Source organism: Myxocyprinus asiaticus, chromosome 14 (assembly GCF_019703515.2).
Source record: "Myxocyprinus asiaticus isolate MX2 ecotype Aquarium Trade chromosome 14, UBuf_Myxa_2, whole genome shotgun sequence".
Lineage (NCBI taxonomy): Eukaryota > Metazoa > Chordata > Actinopteri > Cypriniformes > Catostomidae > Myxocyprinus > Myxocyprinus asiaticus.
The window spans coordinates 45,126,265-45,144,474 of record NC_059357.1 but is presented as its reverse complement, the minus strand read 5'-3'; the positions used below and the strand labels follow the sequence as shown (position 1 = coordinate 45,144,474).

General features: G+C 37.8%; 1 protein-coding gene across 5 annotated transcripts in view; it reads left to right on the top strand.

Annotated features, from left to right (window-relative positions):
- The window catches only part of LOC127452154 (gastrula zinc finger protein XlCGF8.2DB-like), a 467,064-nt gene that overhangs the window by 425,933 nt on the left and 22,921 nt on the right, over positions 1 to 18,210 (top strand). The window contains exon 1 of one of the 5 annotated variants that reach the window (XM_051717433.1): positions 5,247 to 5,313. The exons of the other annotated variants lie outside the window; for them this stretch is intronic. The gene's annotated coding sequence lies outside the window, so the exon portion shown is untranslated. Of the gene's footprint in view, positions 1 to 5,246; positions 5,314 to 18,210 lie in introns of those variants that run through there. 5 annotated transcript variants of the gene reach the window in all.

The following is an 18,210-nucleotide window of genomic DNA, read 5'->3' as shown; positions in this document are numbered from 1 at the left end:
TTTACACCCATAATTCTTATACATAAACTTTAATGGGAATTCAATAAGTCTTTTAAGAATCTTAATGGTGCCCTTTTCCACTGTGAAATAGATGTGTTCCTAAAAATGTATACTTTCAAATGATGTGCACTGACATGAGATGTAGACTCCAGTCATATAAATGTTCTAGAAAAGACAGTTTTATTGTACATTGAACAGATGACCCCTCATGGTGGCTGCAATTGAACACACCTTAAAGGTGCAGAAAGCGATTTTAGCCGTTCTAGAACTTAAACAAGCTGAGCCAGGCCCCCACTTTCCAAAACCCGCACTCCAAAGATACCAAATGAGCTGTATTGAGACAGATATCGATCAGAAACGGTTGTCAAATACAACAGCAAAATAGCATTGTCAACTGACAACTGTTATGAACAACATGGCATAAAATGTCTTTAAGCTTGAAAAATTTGCTGCAACTACAATACTATGAGAATCGCAAACTTATTGACAGGCAGAAAGCATGATTGACTGCGGACACATTTGTGTTAGGTGTTTACCTAGAGCTATCACAGAGACAGGTGATATCTCACGACACTTATTTCATTAATATCTTTCAGGGAGTGACATTTTTTTGGCATACCTTTCCATTAAAAAATCGCTTACAGCACCTTTAAGACAAACTTAAAAACTGGAGGCGATTACTAATGGATTGATAATGGATTCTTTAAGTGTAAATGACAAATCAACAAATGTGTATTGTTTGAATTGTTTTTTATTTTCAATGCTTTTTAACTTTTATTATTACTGACTATAATTTTTACTATATTCATTACCGGCTTTCAACAAAAGAGGAATATAAAGAGTATGCATAAAGAAATGCATTACTTTACTTGACAGTGTAAAATAGCTTAATGCTGTTGACCAGATTTTAAAAAGCTCAATTCTAACACACGTTAATTCTGGTGTCTCTTGGACAGCTTGCATTTATCTGCACGGGAGATGGTTTTCTTGATTGGCATCACTTCAGTGTTGAATTTATTTTTGATGTAGCCTGTAAGTCAAAAGAATAAAGAGCAAATAACATTTATATTAAAGGTTAACAATCCATTAAGAATGATGAGGTTCTGGTAGGCCATCCCTGTGTTTACATTAGAGCCCTATATATTGCAATGCTGTGCCTATAAAACTATCTGTAAATAACTTGTAACTGATCAAGTCTTAAGCCTGTTTCACAGCACATACATAAGCACCATGTTAAGTGGCACTGCAGTGTAACTGCAGCAGCAGGCTTGCATTCTGCTTTCCACTTTCTGTGTCTCTATTCACTACTTCTTGAACAGCCAATGGTTAGGTCCATGACAGCTCTACTTCCGCTTGCCTGTTATCCCTTTCTGGTCTCATTGAAATCTATTGAAGACACTGCACACACATCACGAACCAGAGGCATTTGAAATGTAAGATGAGAGCAGGTTCAACATAGGCTGTTGTTGGAAATAGTGCAAAAGTTGGATTTTTCAAGGAAATATTTATGTAGAAGACCCACAAATTAGAGAAGAATGTCTGTACATCAGTCATGCCTTATTTAATGCTGATGCATGAGGATAGGATCAACTTATTTAGATGCAAGAATTGTAATACATTATTTCAACACAGAAAAGCAACGACAATACACTGACTTATTTATATTATCCAGAATTTTTGTAACGGTGTTTACGTATTTGACACTTACACCCTGTCTTAAAGTCCTGCACATGGGCGGGTACCTGACGGGTAAACCGCTAATTAGGGGTGCGCCAATAGATCAGCCACTGATCTAAATCACCCGACAAGTCTGTGATCGGCCGATCGTGCCTAGAATCAGGGCCAATCTTTTTTGCAGCACACTGCTATAAGCAGTCCACATGGTGTTACACTTGCACTGATGCCACAATATACTACTCCAGACTCAGTCTGTAATAACAACAATTACAACATTGTTTTTGAATAAATTACAGTTGTATGTAGGATAGCAATATTCTCTGATAGCAGTGGTATTCGGCTAAATTTGGTGGTGAAGCGGCTCAGACTATGAGCCCAGGTCAGGGGCTGTTCAAACAGAGGAACACAACAGACTGGAACCGAACACGAGGATCTCGAGACACACATTTCCAAGTTGATCATATTTCCTGACAAAGCGTTTTAAAAATAAGAGAAACTCTTATAAGAGAGCAAGACGCAACAGCCAAAGACCTCCACCTACTGTAAGGGGCTGTTCACACCAAACGTGCCGCTTTTGCAACCATCCATTTGTTTTTCTATGTAAACGCGTGCTAGACGAACGTCTTTGTTTAGCTTTGTTTTTGTTTATTCAGCATCTCGTGTTGGAGCTCTGTTTTTAGATGCTGTGTCTAATTAAAAAGAACTTTAAAAAGCATCTTGAGACACCTGCTTTCTGTTAAACTGTATTTGTTGCGCTGTGTCTAGCCTTTTTTAGCGCCTGAATACAATCAATCTGAAGTCATTGTCAGTGGTTGGCACACATCCAGAATTCGAATGCACAGTTTTAGCATTCGAATGTGCATTTTATTTGCAATGTTTAATTTCGAATTTTAATTTGACAGCCCTACACTGCTACTCTAATGAATGAGCGCTTTCTTAGCACTTGATGCATGACAGTGTGGCCTCTGGAGGGTGAATTTTTGGCAGTTCTAGGTATTCACAAATTTAAACTGTTATTCAGATGAATATGTCATTTTGTTTTTAAAAAGAATTACACATGTATGAATATTAAGTTGCTCATTTTCTATAGTCAATACAGTAGTAATTCTGACTCGCTGCACTGTGAGCACGGAGAGGATAAAGAGACCGCAAACGGGTATAAAAACTAATAAAACAACAAATAAACGCATGTACAAATATGAGTATACGTGATGTAATGTGAGTCGTGACAATCAGATGTTGTGTTGAGCGACAGAGACTTCTTGAGCCATCATGAACACTTTCAGCTTCACTCCCTTCAACATGAGCGCTCTCAGTGTCAATCAAACATGCACTCTCTGCAGGTGCTCTCAATATCTCATCACTCATGCCAGTGCTATTCTGTGAGGTTCCCAATTTAAATCAGATTAATGTTGTCACATTGCCACTAATCACAGCAATTACATTTTAACCATAACGGCACCACGTCTTCATGCATTTGCTTAATAATTTGTGATTTGTGTTACAGTAAAACAGCAAAGACAGTAAACAAAGATAGATATTAATGATTTCTCACTGGAGCCATTTTAGAGCTTGTAATGGATATATTTTTCTTATTTCTCTGCTGTGTGTTGCTCTCATGGTTTTTAATGCTTACCAGTGTCACAGTGACCTTTTGATACTGACAACAGAACTATTCATAACTGTTTTCAATACAAATAAATGTTAGCAATTCACAATTAATGTAATTTTAATGTAATTTTGGTAACTTTATAAAAAGGTTCCATACATTAACATTTGTTAATGCATTAGGTATCATGAACAAACAATGAACAATATATTTTTTACAGCCTTTACTCATTGTAATGTTAGTTAATAAAATTACAATTGTTCATTTTTTAGTTCATGTTAGTTCATAGTGCATTTACTATAGTAAATAGCATAGTGCGTTAACTAATACAATTTTTGATTTAAAAAATGTTCATTAGTTCATATTAACTACAGTAATGTTGTTAAATAACATTAACAAATGGAACTTTTTATAAAGTGTTACCATAATTTTACTGTGTGGGGCATAAACATATAACTGCACAATATACAGTTGAAGTCAGAAATTTACATACAGTTAGGTTGAAGTCATTAAAACTAATTTTTTAACCACTCCACAGATTTCATATTAGCAAACTATAGTTTTGGCAAGTCGTTTCGGACATCTACTTTGTGCATGACACGAGTAATATTTCCAACAATTGTTTACAGACAGATTGTTTTAACTTTTAATTGACTATATCACAATTCCAGTGGGTCAGAAATTTACATACACCAAGTTAACTGTGCCTTTAAGCAGCTTGGAAAATTCCAGAAAATAATGTCCAGCTTTTCAGGGCTCCAGACTGCGACTAAAATGGTCACAAATTTGTCCAAAAATATTTGATTGCGACAATAATTTAAAATCTAGTTGCCATTGGCGACAGTCGGGTTGCGTTCGTTCATATGCGGTTTCGTCAGATATCATCTTATGAGTTATTGATTACATCTTTAGAGCATCAGTGTGTCACCCGTTCTTTTTCTGACGAGCTCGCTGCACCGCACACTTTAGGTAGTTAGCTTCTGATAGGCTAATTGGAGTCAATTGGAGGTGTACCTGTGGATGTATTTTAAGGTCTACCTTCAAATTCAGTGCCTCATTGCTTGATATCATGGGAAAATTGAAAGGAAATCAGCCAAGACCTCAGAAAAAAACATTGTGGACCTCCACAAGTCTGGTTCATCCTTGGGAGCAATTTCCAAACCCCTGAAGGTACCACCTTCATCTGTACAAACAATAGTATGCGAGTATAAACACCATGGGACCATGCAGCCATCATACCGCTCAGGAAGAGATGCATTCTGTCTCCAAGACATGAATGCAGTTTGGTGCGAAAAGTGCAAATCAATCCCAGAACAACAGCAAAGGACCTTGTGAAAATGCTGGAGGAAACAGGTAGACAAGTATCTATATCCACAGTAAAATTAGTCCTATATCGACATAACCTGAAAGGCTGCTCAGCAAGGAAGAAGCCTCTGCTCCAAAACTGCCATAAAAAGTCAGACTACAGTTTGCAAGTGCACATGGGGACACTGGAGAAATGTCCTTTGGTCTGATGAAACAAAAATTGAACTGTTTGGCCATAATGACCAACGTTATGTTAAGAGGAAAAAGGGTGAGGCTTGCAAGCCGAAGAACACCATCCCAACCATAAAGCATGGGGGTGGCAGCATCATGTTGTGGGGGTGCTTGCTGCAGGAGGGACTGGTGCACTTCACAAAATAGAAGGCATCATGAGGAAGGAAAATTATGTGGATATATTGAAGCAAAATCTCAAGACATCAGCCAGGAAGTTAAAGCTCAGTCGCAAATGGTTCTTCCAAATGGGCAATGACCCCAATGTTGTGCCTTTCCTATCTGAGGAAATTTAGAGTCTCAGCTTAGCCTTCTAAAGGATGACAGAGTTAGGAAAGAGTGGCTGAAGTTTATTGAAGTTCCTTATCGATCAGTGTGGAATTTTATGTTTTCTTTGGCACATTTATCCATGGATTCTTTCGAGATCTATTATGATTCAGACTTTGCAAAGAAACTCATATTGAAAGAACTATTTGGACACGACAGTAATGCAGGTGAGTTCCAAATTTAATACAACTTTTACTGTCTCTGTTTCTGTCTGTTTATTTGATATGTAAGAAATTGTATTGTCAACCATTTTTATAGCAAAATAAACCATGATGAGGACTCCAACACAGAGCGGATCTTGCTTAATATAATGTTACTTGCTAGGGCTGCAACAACTTATTGATAAAATCGATAATTGTTGATAATAGGAAAATCATCAACAACGAATTTCATTATCTATTAGTTGGATACATGAGGCGAGCACGGAGAAGCTCCATCAGTGATGTCACTTAACAGCCAAGTGACAATGTGTTGCATGATGAAACTCATTTGAAAAATGACAGAGACAAATTGAAGCGGAAAAAACACGACCCAAGATGTCCAGCACACGAGCACTTTATAAACACTTCAAAGAAGATCATAATATGCATACAGTTTAATGTGGAGCGGTTTCAGTATCAGGTGCGTTGAAAGAGGCGTGTGCTGTTTGATGCGCTTGACAGTTGTTTCTCTCCAGCACATAACTTACATTTTACTGCTGTTTTCTATGTTTTATAATGAGTTCATGTTATGAAATCAAAATCGGGTGCGTATTACTGCGTTTCGCAAATCTGTTTGTTTTTACCACGTGCAAGTCTCCGTTAAACTTCACTGAGCAAGCGAGTGTGCGCATCCACGTCAATCAGACCGATCGCAATGGAGAAAGGGAGCGCAATCATTTTGATTAAACTCGTGGAACATCATACCGCATTTTCAGTTTCAAAGTAATCAATCGGGCAGCTCTCATGGATGTCATGGTCGTGTATGCCAGTCTTTGAAGTGTCTAAATAGTTTTAATAAGGAAATTTAGTTATTTATCCAATTAATTGAAGAAATAATGGAAGATTAATCGATTATCAAAATAATTGTTAGTTGCAGTGCTATTACTTACCAAAAAATAAATAATTGATCACAAAATATTGTTGTTTGAATTATTTTACTATGCATTAAGAAAGCATACCACAGAGTGCAACGAAAGACAGTGGTGTAGTATATGCTACTGACTGCCATTTCATGTCTCATGGTAACCAGGATGTGTGTTGGCCAAAATAAACACGACCAGCTAAATAATTAGGGTGCGACTCCTCACCTGGCGAACGTATAGTATTTCCCATTACACAGGAGGCGCGGTCACACTACAGAGGCAAACAACCGGGTCGCCCATCATTAACGGCTGGATACAGATTTATTAACCCTTTATATTCGCAGCTTGTGTTGGTCTGGACTATTTTCACTGTTCTCAGCTTTATATTGCATTATTGTATCACCAGATCTTGCAATCCTTATAATAAGTATAAGTATTGGGGTGTAACAGCATGCCTACTTTGTTCAGTTTTAAATTTTTTTCAGTCGAAGCAACTGTAGTAGTTTGATTGCATGCTTCATGTAAATTGGAACATATAGCTATAAATAATTACCTGGACTGAGTCCTTTCAGGTGATTTTGTAAATTGCTTGCATGTTTTCATTCTTTCATACTAAGAAAAAACAGTTACATGAGTGTTGGCAGAGGGTGTTTGTGCTTAAAAAATGATAGCCATTCATAACAGTTTTGTATATTGAAGTTTTAAAGGGGACAGCACAGAAAACCGAATGTTTCAGACAGAAGGCCAGAGACAGGATGGGACTTTTTTTTATTTATTTATTTTATTTTTTTTTTTTGCAAAACCTTTACTAACATTTATAAGTGAACCTCAAGGAAAATAATAGTGTGAACAAAAGCATGACATGACCACTTTAACCCTTGGATGGACTCACAGGTCAATTTGACCTGTTTGAACTTTTTACACTGATTTCTACAACTATTTTTTACAATGATATTGAACTTCACGACATCCTCCACAGAGATGATCTGAACCTGGCAATATAATTTTTTTTTTAATCTGATTTATTAAATGATAATAAAGTTATCAAAAAGTCCCTACTTTGCACCTCCGGGTCAATTTGACCCAGATCATATAAAAACTTACAAGAAAGCTGTAAAATGGTAGAAAAGTACACTCATACTCATAATTTCACACGCACACACCCTTCCAAACACACAAACACTCATTGACCACAGACACAAATGCAAATACAATACATTTTTATTGATATTCATTTGATTAAAAGTTATTTTGTTTAAAAGTTATTTTAGGTTATGTTCATTATATGTTTAATAAATGTTCGACATGTTAAAATGAGATACAATACACAAACACTGGTTCAAAATAAAAGTAGAATAAATGCAAATTAATGTTAAAGATTATTTTCTTTGAATAATCAAAATAATTTCAGTGAAATTGTGAATAAAAAAAGTATCATGTCTGCTTCGATCACTGCTTATGTAAGCCCCAAATAGCCACAAACTCTATATCAGCTCTTACCTTAGGTTGATTTCTACAAAATTTGTCTGTTTTTACTTGTCTCTCAGCTTGATTTAGTTGTTGCAGCCCTAAAGTGAACCCTTGGATTTAATAACTGGTCAATCCTACTTTGGCAGCAATAACTTCAACCAAGCGTTTCTGGTACCTGGAATTTTGGACCATTCTTCCTTACAGAACTGCTTCAGCTCAGCCATATTCTTAGGATGTCTGGTGTGAATTGCTCTCTTCAGGTCATTCCACTGCATCTCAATTGGGTTAAGGTCTGGGCTCTGACTGGGCCACTCCAAAAGGTGTATTTACTTTTTTTGAGCCATTCTGTGGTGGATTTACTTCGATGCTTAGGGTCATTGTCCTTCTGCATCACACAACTTCTACTGAGCTTCAGCTGGTGCACAGCCACCTTGACATTATCCAGTAGGATATCTTGATAAACTTGGGAATTCATTTTTCCCTCTGATGACAAGCGGTCCATCATGATGCTCCCTCCAACGTACTTCACCGTTGGGATGTTTTCATGTTGTTATGCGGTGCCCTTTTTACGCCATACTTAGTGCTGTGTGTTCTTCTCAAACAATTTAACCTTTGTTTCATCAGTCCACAAAACATTTTCCCAGAAGCGTTGTGGAGTGTCAAGGTGGTTTTTGGCAAACTTCAGGCACGCATCAATTTTTTTTGTTGGAAAGCAGTGGCTTCCTTTGTGGTGTCCTGTCATGGACACCATTCCTGTTTAATGTTTTCCATATAGTAGACTCATGAACAGAGATGTTAACCAGTTCCAATGATTCCTTCAAGTCTTTAGCTGTCACTCTAGGGTTGTTTTTTACCTCATAGAGCATTCTGCAGTGGGCTCTTTGAGTCATCTTGGCTGGACTGCCACTTCTAGGGAGAGTACCCACAGTACTAAATAATATTCATTTATAGATCATTTGTCTAACTGTGGACAGATTAATATCTAAACTCTCCGAGACAACTTTGTAACCCTTTCCAGCTTCATGCAAAGCAACACTTTTTGATCGTAGGTCTACTGAGATCTCTTTTTGGCGAGGCATGGTCCACGTTAGCGGATGCTGCTTGTGAATAGCAAACTCAAAATGTTTGAGTGCTTTTTATAAGTCAGAGTAACTCTAACCCACACCTCCAATCTCATTTCATTAATTGTATGCCAGGTTTGCCAGCTCCTGACTCTAATTAGCTTTTGTTGATGTCATTAGCCTAAGGGTTCACATACTTTTTCCAACCTACACTGTGAATGTCTGAATGATATATTCAGTATTTACAAGAACAATACAATAATTTCTTACCATTTTGCACTGCCCCATTTGCACATTTGTTTGCACCTTTAAAGGCTTCCCTGTTAGTGCATTTTGCACTAATAAAGGTGCTTTTACTTTACCTCAGGGCTATAAGTGAACTTTTCTATTTTCGTTATGTGTACGTACTACCTATCCTACGTATCATTAACATAGTGGTGATTTAATTGCTTGCTGAAATCATTGTTTAAAAAAAAATTCAATACACAGTAGTTTTAAGTGGCACTGTTTATTGGAAGCACATGTATGGCCATGCAAAGGTATGAAAAAACAAGACAAAATGCAGTAAACTACAATTTATGAAGGAAGCATTAAAGTTGTTTCCTCCCTGCTCTCCTGTTGTTTTCTATATCTTACAAGTCTGAGCACATCTTGTCCATTTTTAAGGTTTGCATAACAAAACAGGATGATAAAAACAGCAGGAAATCTTTCACTGTATAATTTTTTTGTTTTTAAATAAGTCTGCTCAGCTGTTGTCACATTTAGTTTAGGCATTGCTGTTATAACAGCATCATCTACTTAAGTCAAACCAGAGGTGGGCAGAGTAGCCAAAAACTGTACTCAAGTAAAAGTACAATTACTTAAAAAAAAAAAAAAAAAAAATACTCAAGTAGAAGTAAAAGTACTAACATAAATAATTACTTGAGTAAGAGTAAAAAAGAATCCAATTAAAAGAGTACTCAAGTAGTGAGTAACACGTTACTTTCACAAATGACATAATAGACGTTAACTCCCCTATATTCCATTACATAATACACATTTAACATGTATATCAGAATTAGTATTATTATTATTAATAGAAATTCTGTCATCATTCACCATCATGTTGTTTCAAACCCATATAACATTCTTCCATGCAACATGAAGTAAATATTAGAATGTTTGCCTGAGTCACTATTTACATTCAGTGAATTTTTTTTTCTCCATATTTTGAAAGAGAATGGTGACTGAGACTGTCAGTCCCTAACATTCTGTTTAACATATTTTGTGTTCCACATAATGCAAAGTGTCACACTGGTTTGGAACAACATGAGGGTAGTGAAATGATGACAGAATATTAGATTATGGCTGAGCTATCACTTTAAAGGGGTAGTTTACCCAAAAATGAAAATTCTCCTATCATTTACTCACCCTCATGCCATCCCAGATGTGTATGACTTCCTTTCTTCTGCAGAACACAAATTAAGATTTTTAGAACAATATTTTAGCTCTGTAGGCCAAAATTTTGATGTTCCAAAAAGCACATAAAGGCAGCTTAAAAGTAATCCATAAGACTCCAGTGGTTAAATCCATACCTTTGGAAGTGATATGATAGGTGTGGGTGAGAAACAGATCAATATTTGTCATTTTTTTGCTAGAAAGCAGGGGGCGATATGCAGAGATTGTGAATCACCAAAAACACAAGAAGAAGAATGTGAAGGTGATCTGTTTCACTGTTTCTCATCCACACCTATCACATTGCTTCTGAAGATATTGATTTAACCACTGGAGTATTATGGATTACTTTTATGCTGGCCTATGTGAGTTTGTTTAGCTTTAAAGTGTTGCCACCCATTCACTTGTATTGTATGGACTTACAGAGCTGAGAAATTCTTCTAAAAATCTTCATTTGAGTTCAGCAGATGAAAGAAAGTCACACACATCTGGGGTGGCATGAGGGTGAGTAAATAATGAGAATTAAAATTTTTGGGTGAACTATCCCTTTAGGGGCTCTTGTCAGATCTGGATGAATTTGTCAATAAGAGAGGTTTGGAAACATTTCTAGTTAATTATTGCAGTGAAAATGTCCCACAAGGACATTATATATAATGCTGAAATATAAACCAAAGCAAGATCATGCTTTATTAATGCCTTCTTTCGCTATTTCATAGCTTTTAAAGTCCTGTGCGGACTCTTATTTCAGTGTAGTTACAGTTTTCAGTGTCGTAAGTATTTAGATCATTAGTTCTGTACAGCAGTACCTCCGCTCTCTATGCGCGGAGTACGCAGCCTGTGTAGGGCACCAACCCTGGTCGTGGAACACTCGCTGTGTCTGAAACCGCCCCCTATCCACTATATAGTGCACTATTTCGAGTGTCCGCCATTTTGTAGGATTGTCTGAATTCTGAGTGAGCCACTCGTTCCTTACTTTTTTGTTCACTCATTATTACCCACAATGCACTCTAATTTCGAGTGTACATTTGATGTACATTCGACGACGGTTAATTGCCCACAATCCACCATGGGGAAGACGTACGAGCTGGGAGTTTACTGCTTCCTCCACTCCTGCAATGTTTTCTTTCATGCTGAATGTATTAAATTACTTTTTGACAAATCATTACTTGATTAAAATAACATAATAACACATAGAGAGGCAAAACATACAGATACATTTTAAAATGTATTCTTTACTTGATAAAATGTGTTTACTCCTTATATTAACACACAGTATATATTAAAAGTGACAAACAGAATGAAGATTTATTTTATTAATATATTATTTAATAAGAATAACAAGTAAGGCCCAAGTATTTTAAAAGTTCATATGTGATGATGTTTCTGTGACAGCCCCAGAGATCCGACGCTTTGTGTGTACATCAGCGTCCAAATCACTCATTTCGTTCACTTACTGCTGAGATATAGTGCACTAACTGCCATTCACTATATAGGAAATAGTGAATGAGTGAGCAATTTCGGACACAGCCACTCTCTTTGCCATTCGATCGCCTCACGCCAGTACATCTCTCACACGCGCGCCGCGCACCTCGCTGTGCATGCACAGAAATGCTGTCTGTTCACGCTCCAGTTGTCGATCACGCGAATGGCATTTATTTACACTTAACTTGGATGTTTACATGGATTTATACAGTTAATCCACCTGAAGTAGCTGTGATAGTTTCTAGTACCCCCGCGAGGGCGCAGGGTAAATGCGTAAATACTGCTCGTGACATACGGGACGCGGGACAAAGCGCACTGATATATTGCTGCACTGATTTAAAAATGTACACTTAAAAACTGATGTCATAAGAGCCCAGTTACATTATCACCCTGAAAATGACCATCTCATTACACAGAAAAACCCAAAGGCATAAATTATTTCTAGCTTAAAACATAGAATCACGTATAAAATGCTGTTTTGAAAGTAAATGTGTTGCGTTTATGGCATAAATCTGAGTTGTTTAGCCATAGAAAGGGCTCTGAAATCAATCATGCATTCTGATGTGGTAGTACTGCAGTAGTCAAGCAAGCATCATAATGCTTTTGTTCTTTTATCCTTGATATCTAAGCAGCAGCGATATGAGATGTTAAGTGTTTTAATTGCAATATGACAAATTTAGCTCAATATGATTTTTTTTGTTTGTTAGTTTTTGCCAAATCATGCTGCCCTAATATGTTGGAATTAACATGTACAAGACACCTTTTATGAACCTTTAGTACATAAAATACAAAATAAATAAATAAATAAATCAATGCCATTCAAATTTACATTAAAAGTGGCCCTTGTTGATTTTAAATGATATTTTGTTTTTAGACTTGGAAATGAAAGAGGAAAATCAAGAACCAATAGAAGTGAAAGAAGAAAGTCAAGAACTGAATAAAGTGGAGGAGGAACATCAGAATCAGAATCCTCATCATTACATAACTGAAGAAAAATCTTTTAGTTGCTCACAGTCTGAGAAAAATTCCTCACAAAACAAAACTCAAGCCAAGAATTCTTTCACATGCCATCAGTGTGGAAATAATTTTACACGGAAAGGGAATCTTAACCACCACATGAATATTCACACTGGAGAGAAACCTTTCACATGCCATCAGTGTGGAAAAAGTTTCATGTCTAAAAAATACCTTAATGTACACATGAAAATTCACACTGGAATGAAACCTTTTACATGCCATCAGTGTGGTAAAAGTTTCACATCTAAAGGACACCTTATTGATCACATGAGAATTCACACTGGAGAGAAGCCTTTCATATGCCTTCAGTGTGGTATTTGTTTCACGTTTAAAGCAAACCTTAATGTGCACATGAGAATTCACACTGGAGAGAAGCCTTTCACATGCCATCAGTGTTGTAAAAGTTTCACATCTAAAGGACACCTTAATGTTCACATGAGAATTCACACTGTAGAGAAGCCTTTCACTTGCCATCAGTGTGGAAATATTTTTACACGGAAAAGAAGTCTTAAACACCACATGAAAATTCACTCTGGAGAGAAACCTTTCACATGCCATCAGTGTGGAAAAAGTTTCATGTGTAAAAGATATCTTAATGTGCACATGAATATTCACACTGGAAAGAAACCTTTCACATGCCATCAGTGTGGAAAAAGTTACACGTCTAAGGAGTACCTTAATGTACACATTAGAATTCACACTGGAGAGAAACCTTTCAAATGCCTTCAGTGTGGAAAAGGCTATGCAGACAAATTAGGCCTTAAAAGACACATGATGTTTCACACTGGAGAAAAGCCTTTCACTTGCCATCAGTGTGGAAAAAGTTTCATATCTAAAGGACACTTTAATGATCACATGAGAATTCACACTGGAGAGAAGCCTTTCACGTGCCATCAGTGTGGAAAAAGTTTCACAAAGAGAGGAGGCCTTAAGGATCACATTAGACGTCACACTGGAGAGAAGCCTTTCACATGCCTTCAGTGTGGTAATAGTTTCACGTCTAAGCGAGCCCTTGATGTGCACATGAGGATTCACACAGAAAAGATGCCTTTCATATGCTTGCAGTGTGGGAAGAGCTTTTGTGCGTAAAGGAAGACGTGACATGCACATGAGAATTCACACTGGAGAGAAGCCTTTCACATGCCTTCAGTGTGGTAATAGTTTTACATCTAAGCGATCCCTTAATGATCATATGAGAATTCACACTGGAGAGAAGCCTTTCTAGTGCCATCAGTGTGGAAAGAGTTTCAGTCAGTCAAATGGCCTAAAACATCATGAGAGTGTGCATATTATAGAGATGCCATAGCACTTTGCATGCGAAAATTATCTGTGGCGAATTTGCGCAAGTTTGCGGCAAATTTGCAGTTAACTCTCAATTTTTGTAAGGGCAGGGTTTGACATTAACTTTTTTGTTTTCTGGCCACTGTGGCTAGTAATGTTCCAAAGTCACTACCCACTCTGCATTTTAATTAGCCAAAATTCCCTGACCCTTAAATACTAATAAAGGTAACTGGAGACTGTAACTGCATGCATTTGTTTAGATAAGGGGTGTCAATCTCAGTTTCCGCTCGAGCAACATCAGCCTTATGTGTGCCCTCAAAGGGTCGGTTGAAAATGTGGCAGCAACTCCTTATTTTGTAGCACCCATGATACTACCAATACTATTGCATATTTTGTGTATTGAGATGCACATTTGACAGTAAGCATTGATTTAGAATTTGGGATGCAGGTGTAAATGATATTAACAGCAACATCTGTGAAAAAATGTACACCAAATTTATATAGTGCTAAAATTAAATATTCTGACAGTGTGACGGGTCTCCTTTACAGATTCCTTTCAACATTTTTCTACTTATTAAAGTACAGTCGTCTCTTGGAATTTATGAAGGCAAACAAAACCAGTTACATTTCCTTCAATATTAGAGAGCATTAGAGGAGAACATATTTTACTTAGGGATGTGCACGTTTACGGTTTTAGGTCTGAGCAAAATGGTGGTCTCTTTGGTTTATGCATTTGAATTAGATATCTCTTTCACATCACATAGTAGTGACATACTTGCACGAAAGACTCTCATATGCATATTAAGGAATGTAGAACATCAGTCTGGTAGAGTGGATAGGATCGCTCTCCAGCCAAACACCCGTGAAAGCTACGACCATTTGGCTACAGGACTAACCATTCCCACGTGCTCACTGTAATAGAACTTCTGTGTCTCAATTGATAAACTTATCCTGTTTCATCTCATTTTACAGCCTACGAATTGAATAGAAATGTTGTGAAGTATATGGAAATGTGTGGACATTCTGTAATACTATTTGAAGACTTTCACTTGATCATAGGTTTAAGGGAACAAGGTAAAATGCCTCTCTCCCTCCAGACCTGTGACCATTTACCTCTGTATAATTTTAATGTGCTTCCCCCAATCCAATTAGCCGTACATTTACATAAAATGTTTTGCTTTCTCTCCATTGTCTCAGTGATTGCCTCTTACTGTGATTGTGATCCCACAGTTCTATTTTAAATGTTAAGAATATCTTGGGTCCTGGGTAGCTCAGCAAGTAAAGACGCTGACTACCACACCTGGAGTCTCAAGTTCGAATCTAGGGCGTGCTAAGTGACTCCAGTCAGGCTTCCTAAGCAACCAATTGGTCCGGTTGCTAGGGTGGGTAGAGTCACGTTGGGTTAACCTCCTTGTGGTCGCTATAATGTGGTTCTTGCGCTCGGTGGGGCGCGTGGTGAGTTGTGCGTGGATGCCGTGGAGAATAGCGTGAGCCTCCACATGTGCTAGGTCTCCGTGGTAACGCACTCAACAAGCCACGTGATGAGATGCGCGGATTGACCGTCTCAGACGTGGAGGCAACTGAGATTCGTCCTCCACCACTCGGATTGAGGCAAGTCACTACACCACCATGAGGATATAGAGCGCAAGTAAAGGGGAGGAAAAAAAAAAAAAGAATATCTTTCTAAGAAGGAAACTTAACAGCTGATGAGGGACATAAGAGTCTTATGTGGCCTCTCTCGCAGAACAGTGCGTCAACTGTTATCTATGCAAATTTCCTAATCAGTACATTTTACGGTTTGTAGATTTAATTGTGTAATTTAATAAATAACATTACTTGCTTGCTAATAACACACACCTGCTTGGCTTATCAGTGTCATCACAACATGGCTATTCTCATTAGCACAGCTAGATGGTGCACATGGAGCAGAAAGACTTAGGGGAAGAGAAAAAAAAATACAAATGCATATCTCGATGGACATCAATATACATCGATGAGACAAAACATGCCTCAGCCGACCCATCGAGCCATGGACTCTAAAAGACCCCTTAAGGTGCCAGTGGTATCTGGCACCAAGACATTATCAGCAGATCCTTCAAGTCCTGTAAGTTGCAAGGTGGAGTCGCCATGGATCGGACTTGTTGGTCCATCTTGGATTGAATTCTGGGGAATTTGAAGGCCAGGGCAACACCTTGAACCTTGTGTGCAATGTGGCAGGGTGCATTACCCTGCTGAAAGAGGCCACTGCCGTCAGGGAATACCATTGCCATGAAGGGGCAAGTCTGGTCTGCAACGATGTTTAGGTAGGTGGTACATGTCAAATTGATGTCCACATGAATGGCTGGACCCAGGGTTTCCCAGCAGAACATTGTCCAGAGCATCACACTCCATCCACAAGCTTGTCGTCTTCCCACAGTGCATCCTGGTGCCATCACTTCCCCAAGTAAACGGTGCACACGTACACGGCCGTCCATGTGATGTAAAAGAAAATGGAACTCATTGGACCAGGCAACCTTCTACTGTTCCAAGGTCCAATTCTGATGCTCGCATGCCCATTGTAGGTGTTTTCGGTGGTCATCAGGGGCTCTCTGACCAGTCTGCGGCTAAGCAGCCCCATACGCAGCATACCACGTTGCACTGTGTGTTGTGACACATTCCTCCCATAACCATCATTAAAATTCTCTGTGACTTGTGCCACAGTAGACCTTCTGTTGGTTCGGACCAGACGGGATTGCCTTCATTGCCCTCACGCATTGATGAGCCTTGGGCGCCCAACACCCTGTCGCCGGTCCTCAGACCACTGTCGGTAGGTACTCATCACTGCTGACTGGGAGTACCCCACATGCCATGCCATTTCAGAGATGCTCTGACCCAGTCATCTGACCATAACATTTTGACCCTCATTTGGTATATATAAAAAGTCTCTCTTTGTAACAACATTTAAAACTATCCCAACCTCTAATATTTTTTTTTAATAATCTCAAGACTTTCAACAATAAGACTATGTGGGTTACTGTTATGAAATGCTTGGAAATGTCTTGCCACATTTCTCCTTTTTTTACTGTTGACTGTTTTTAAATTGTTTCTAAAATGAAATAGCCAACTAATAAAGGCAGTTTGAAATTTTTCCTACCAAAAAGCACCTTCCATTTATCTTTTCGAATTTTTGAGCAGACTGGAGTCTCTCTTTTGTCAATAATATATAAGCTTTAGATCACGTGTCAGAAGTCATTGCAGTTACCAGAACCAGAGCAGCTGGTGGCACGAAAGCACAGAAAGCTGTTTTGACCACAGACATTAAAGGTGCACTCAGTAAATCTTTCCTTTATTAAAAAGTTGAACTCCGAAAGACATGAATTGTAATTTTGCAGTTTATGTATGAAATCATGAGCACTCACATTAAAATGAAGACTCTAGTCATATCAGTAACCTTATAAAATCTGTTTTATTCTACATGGAGAGGGTCCACACATGGGGGCTGCCATGTTAGAATCACATGACCAGCCGAATACTACTCGCTTAATCCAGTAACCGTCCTGTTATTTGACACTTTCACTCATTGATTAAAGCAATCATGACTGACTGTGAATACTACATTTCTACAATGACATCTGAAACTGAAAACTATTGATTTTAAATTATGCTGCATCCAAGCCACTAGGTGTCAGTGTAAGTCCAAGATGACACAATGACAAAAGTTACTGAGTGCGCCTTTAAATGCTGAAGTAACTCGAGGAAGACATCCTGAACAAGCAGTGAGGATGTGTAGTTCATTTGCATTAAATGCCTTAAAAACTGAAATACATTTTTTTTTCCATTGTTTCTTTTAACATGTAAATTATATTGCTGCATAACTGCCTTGCATGCCCTTTAAAATGATCTGATCTAATGAGGATTGTCATCATAATTAGTAGGGGTGTAAATCGGACGTTTCATCACAATACGATCTTATATCAATTCTCTTGGCCTGCGATCTGATATTTGCTGATATTTCAAAGTCTGCCGCGATACGATACGATTTCGATTTGATTCAATTGATATTCCGATATTATGTGCCTATTTTACACAATCAATGACAATTTTTTGTTGCCCTTAAATGCAACCAAAATATATTTTTAATATTTTAGTGAGCTCTCTGAAATGTGCACAACAAAATAAGGTACTTCAGATGTTGAAAAAATTATACAGATAATAATATAAAAAATAACATCTCATACAAGTGATCAATCGTTTGATCACAGCTTATTTTTCAATTT